The sequence below is a fragment of the Grampus griseus genome (assembly GCF_964374135.1).
Source record: "Grampus griseus genome assembly, chromosome: 6".
NCBI classification, from domain to species: domain Eukaryota; kingdom Metazoa; phylum Chordata; class Mammalia; order Artiodactyla; family Delphinidae; genus Grampus; species Grampus griseus.
Genome location: NC_139000.1, coordinates 25,049,541 through 25,055,540, shown reverse-complemented (window position 1 = coordinate 25,055,540; position 6,000 = coordinate 25,049,541). Strand labels below are relative to the sequence as shown.

Genomic DNA, 6,000 nt, shown 5'->3' with positions numbered 1-6,000 from the left:
ATCTTGGGTCACAAATCAAGCCTTGGTAAATTTAAGAAAATTGAAATTGTATCAAGTATCTTTTCTGACCACAACGCTATGAGACTCGATATCAATTACAGGAGAAGATCTGTAAAAAATACAAACACATGGAGGCTAAACATACACTACTTAATAACGAAGTGATCACTGAAGAAATCAAAGAGGAAATCAAAAAATACCTAGAAACAAATGGCAATGGAGACACGACGACTCAAAATCTATGGGATGCAGCAAAAGCAGTTCTAAGAGGGAAGTTTATAGCAATACAATCTTACCTTAAGAAACAGGAAACATCTCGAATAAACAACCTAACCTTGCACCTAAAGCAATTAGAGAAAGAAGAACAAAAAAACCCCAAAGTTAGCAGGAGGAAAGAAATCATAAAAATCAGATCAGAAATAAATGAAAAAGAAATGAAGGAAACGATAGCAAAGATCAATAAAACTAAAAGCTGGTTCTTTGAAAGGATAAACAAAATTGATAAACCATTAGCCAGACTCATCAAGAAAAAAAGGGAGAAGACTCAAATCAATAGAATTAGAAATAAAAAAGGAGAAGTAACAACTGACACTGCAGAAATACAAAAGATCATGAGAGATTACTACAAGCAACTCTATGCCAATAAAATGGACAACCTGGAAGAAATGGACAAATTCTTAGAAAGGCACAACCTGCCAAGACTGAATCAGGAAGAAATAGAAAATATGAACAGACCAATCACAAGCACTGAAATTGAAACTGTGATTAAAAATCTTCCAACAAGCAAAAGCCCAGGACCAGATGGCTTCACAGGCGAATTCTATCAAACATTTAGAGAAGAGCTATCACCTATCCTTCTCAGACTCTTCCATAATATAGCAGAGGGAGGAACACTCCCAAACTCATTCTACGAGGCCACCATCACCCTGATACCAAAACCAGACAAGGATGTCACAAAGAAAGAAAACTACAGGCCAATATCACTGATGAACATAGATGCAAAGATCCTCAACAAAATACTAGCAAACAGAATCCAACAGCACATTAAACGGATCATACACCATGATAAAGTGGGGTTTATTCCAGGAATGCAAGGATTCTTCAATATACGCAAATCAATCAACGTGATACACCATATTAACAAATTGAAGGAGAAAAACCATATGATCATCTCAATAGATGCAGAGAAAGCTTTTGACAAAATTCAACACCCATTTATGATAAAAACCCTGCAGAAAGTAGGCATAGAGGGAACTTTCCTCAACATAATAAAGGCCATATATGACAAACCCACAGCCAACATCGTCCTCAATGGTGAAAAACTGAAAGCATTTCCACTAAGATCAGGAACAAGACAAGGTTGCCCACTCTCACCACTCTTATTCAACATAGTTTTGGAAGTTTTAGCCACAGCAATCAGAGAAGAAAAGGAAATAAAAGGAATCCAAATCAGAAAAGAAGAAGTAAAGCTGTCACTGTTTGCAGATGACATGATACTATACATACAGAACCCTAAAGATGCTACCAGAAAACTACTAGAGCTAATCAATGAATTTGGTAAAGTAGCAGGATACAAAATTAATGCACAGAAATCTCTGGCATTCCTATACACTAAGGATGAAAAATCTGAAAGTGAAATCAAGAAAACACTCCCATTTACCATTGCAACAAAAAGAATAAAATACCTAGGAATAAACCTACCTAAGGAGACAAAAGACCTGTATGCAGAAAATTATAAGACACTGATGAAAGAAATTAAAAATGATACAAATAGATGGAGAGATATACCATGTTCTTGGATTGGAAGAATCAACATTGTGAAAATGACTCTACTACCCAAAGCAATCTACAGATTCAATGCAATCCCTATGAAACTACCACTGGCATTTTTCACAGAACTAGAACAAAAAATTTCACAATTTGTATGGAAACACAAAAGACCCCGAATAGCCAAAGCAATCTTGAGAACGAAAAATGGAGCTGGAGGAATCAGGCTTCCTGACTTCAGACTATACTACAAAGCTACAGTAATCAAGACAGTATGGTACTGGCACAAAAACAGAAATATAGATCAATGGAACAGGATAGAAAGACCAGAGATAAACCCACGCACATATGGTCACCTTATCTTTGACAAAGGAGGCAGAAATGTACAGTGGAGAAAGGACAGCCTATTCAATAAGTGGTGCTGGGAAAACTGGACAGCTACATGTAAAAGTATGAGATTAGATCACTCCCTAACACCATACACAAAAATAAGCTCAAAATGGATTAAAGACCTAAATGTAAGGCCAGAAACTATCAAACTCTTAGAGGAAAACATAGGCAGAACACTCTATGACATAAATCACAGCAAGGTCCTTTTTGACCCACCTCCTAGAGAAATGGAAATAAAAACAAAAGTAAACAAATGGGACCTAATGAAACTTAAAAGCTTTTGCGCAGCAAAGGAAACCATAGAGAAGACCAAAAGACAACCCTCAGAATGGGAGAAAATATTTGCAAATGAAGCAACTGACAAAGAATTAATCTCCAAAATTTATAAGCAGCTCATGCAGCTTAATAACAAAAAAACAAACAACCCAATCCAAAAATGGGCAGAAGACCTAAATAGACATTTCTCCAAAGAAGATATACAGAGTGCCAACAAACACATGAAAGAATGCTCAACGTCACTAATCATTAGAGAAATGCAAATGAAAACTACAATGAGATATCATCTCACACCAGTCAGAATGGCCATCATCAAAAAATCTAGAAACAATAAATGCTGGAGAGGGTGTGGAGAAAAGGGAACCCTCTTACACTGTTGGTGGGAATGTAAATTGATACAGCCACTGTGGAGAACAGTATGGAGGTTCCTTAAAAAGCTACAAATAGAACTACCATATGACCCAGCAATCCCACTACTGGGCATATACCCTGAGAAAACCATAATTCAAGAAGAGTCATGTACCAAAATGTTCATTGCAGCTCTATTTACAATAGCCCAGAGATGGAAACAACCTAAGTGTCCATCATCGGATGAATGGATAAAGAAGATGTGGCACATATATACAATGGAATATTACTCAGCCATAAAAAGAGACGAAATTGAGCTATTTGTAATGAGGTGGATAGACCTAGAGTCTGTCATACAGAGTGAAGTAAGTCAGAAAGAGAGAGACAAATACCGTATGCTAACACATATATATGGAATTTAAGAAAAAAAAATGTCATGAAAAACCTAGGAGTGAAACAGGAATAAAGACACAGACTTACTAGAGAATGGACTTGAGGCTATGGGGAGGGGGAAGGGTAAATGGTGACAAAGCGATAAAGAGGCATGGACATATATACACTACCAAACGTAAGGTAGATAGCTAGTGGGAAGCAGCCGCATAGCACAGGGAGATCAGCTCGGTGCTTTGTGACCGCCCGGAGGGGTGGGATAGGGAGGGTGGGAGGGAGGGAGACGCAAGCGGGAAGAGATATGGGAACATATGTATATATATAACTGATTCATTTTGTTGTGAAGCTGAAACTAACATACCATTGTAAAGCAATTATACTCCAATAAAGATGTTTAAAAAAAATAAATAAAGCTTAATATAGAATCCAAGATGATAGTAGACAAAAAAATGTTTGTTTAATTTGAACCAAAAAATAAACTTGGATTTCCAAATTAAAAAAAAAAAAAAAAAAAAAAAAGATCTCAGTGGAGGAGGGTCCTGTCTAGTGTGAGCCTGGCCCGTGTGCAAGTCGTTCCTCCCGTGGGTCACATCTCGCCCTCTCTTCTGACCATGTCCCCTTGCCGGCCCCGCCATGGTATTTCTCGATTTTTTGATGATGATGTGCAGCGGATGAACAAGCGGCAGCTCTATTATCAAGTCCTAAATTTTGGAAAGACTGTCTCCTCGGCACCAGTGCCCTGGAAGGGGTTCACGGTTATAACTGGAAGGGAAAGTCCAGTTGCCGTGGTGCTCGGCGGCAGCACGGAACGTGCATTTCATAGAGGAGATTTTCTCTTTCTATCAAGTCGAGTTGAAGATCATCCCGTAGGAGTGGAAGAAATTGTTGTTTTTAGGATAGAAGGAAGAGAGGTTCCTATAGTTCACCGAGTCTTGAAGATTCATGAAAAGCAAAATGGACCTGTGAAGTTTCTGACCAAAGGAGGTAACAGTGTGGTTGATGCCCGAGGCCTGTATAGACAAGGACGACATTGGCTAGAGAAGAACGATGTTGTGAGGACAGCGAGGGGATTTGTTCCTTACACTGGGGTTGTGACCATCCTCGTGAGTGACTATCCTAAGTTTCAGTGTGCAGTACTCTTCTTGCTGGGTTTATTTGCGCTGGTCCATCGTGAGTAAGAAGTCTGCCTTGCTGTTCCTGGAAGACGCTGTACTTTTTGTTCCTGAATGTTTGGAGCAGATATCGATCTGTGGTTGGTGGAATGGAGAACACATGTTGGTGCTTCTTGGTAGCCCTGGTTTGCATTAAGTTTATGTTTCCACGCCAGAGTACGTGTGGGCGGGTGCATGTGCACCACAGTGTGCACTCGAGGGGACTTTCAATCACAGAATTCCATATGTTGTCATTGTCACACTTTCGCATTTTTGTACATCAGTGAATTTTTTCTATTAAAAAGTTGAGCCAAAAAGAAAAAAAAGATCTCAGTGGAGTGCCTATAAATTCATAGGGTTTTCAAGGTTTAAGAGAACTAACTCGAGTAAAGTATTGATACTTAGGAGCAAGACACATGCTAGGCATCAGTAATATAGCCACTAGCATCAGCGTCATTATTATTGTTTTTACTACATTCCAGGCTCTGAACTGAGGCGCTGGGAATAAGATGATGGTGGGGAAACAGACATAGTCTCCACCCTAATGTAGCTCACACTCTAGTGGGTGAGACAGAAAATCACCAAAGGATGTATAATTGCAAACTGCGGTGAGTGCAGGGGGAGCCGTGAGAACATATAACAGGAGGGACTGATTTAGTGGGGGGAGGAGGAATGAGGAAGGCTCCCGAGTGCAATGATAATGAACTGGGATCTGAAGAATGAGTTAAGTGGGTGAATGAGGATGTGAAAAGCGCTCCCCTGGGAAGGACCAAAGTATATGGAGGCTTCTGCGAGGAGGGGAGCGTGGAGCGTTTGAAAGACAGAAACACCAGCGTGCCTGGAGCCTAGAAAGCGAGGCAGAAAGCGAGTCGGGATGAGTCTGCAGAGGCCTAGACCATGATAGGAGAGTTAGTTTTACCCGAAGATAAATGGAAGCTGTTGAAGGGTTTTAAGTCAAGGATTGATGTGCTATGACTTAGGTTGCCGTGGAGAAAATGGATTGGGAGAGGATGAATGGAAGGGGAGTGATCATTTAAGAGTTCTTGCAATAGTTCAGGTCTAAAGTGATAGCAGTGAAGATGGAAACAGGTATACAAATTTGAAGATACTTAGAAGGCAGAACCAGTAAGAATGGATTACATGTGGAGGGTGAGTGAGAGGGAGGGGTCTGGCTTAGGGAACTGCATGGACTGTGGTAACATGTCTGAGGCCACTAGTTAGTAAACAGCAGAGCCAGGCCTATAATCTAAGGCTTAGATCAATGTCCTAAAACATCGTAGCTGGTTCCCAGTGGCTGGGCTTCATTTACTTCTGCCCAAGTTCCTGTTGAAACATTGTATCCTGGGATACGAACCTCATAGAAAAGGTCTTCCAAAGTTGGAAGCATCTAACAACCTCGGATTGGATTTAGGGAAAGTGAATTAAAATTCCTGTAGCGTGGGCAGGCCACTCAATATTGCTGAGCTGGCATCCTCATTCTGTTAAATACAGACGGTTAAAATACCCACTTCAAAAGGTAGTTCTGAGGTAGGGGTTAGAAGCACTAGCGTCAGTCTACAATGGGCACACCTGAACTTGGACCCTGGGCACCACGCTCCATCTTGCTCCTCAAGTCACAGTTGTGTCTTTTTCTTTGTAGGTTGTTCCTGTGACACGTGGGCCAAGAGGAACTTTGGGC

At 40.4% G+C, this 6,000-nt stretch overlaps 1 pseudogene across 1 annotated transcript; it reads left to right on the top strand.

The window, feature by feature from the left end:
* Nucleotides 1-3,804: 3,804 nt before the first annotated feature.
* LOC309823981 (signal peptidase complex catalytic subunit SEC11A-like) lies at nt 3,805-4,349 on the top strand (annotated as a pseudogene). The gene has a single exon. The product of its transcript is annotated as a signal peptidase complex catalytic subunit SEC11A-like (transcript).
* Nucleotides 4,350-6,000: the final 1,651 nt, after the last annotated feature.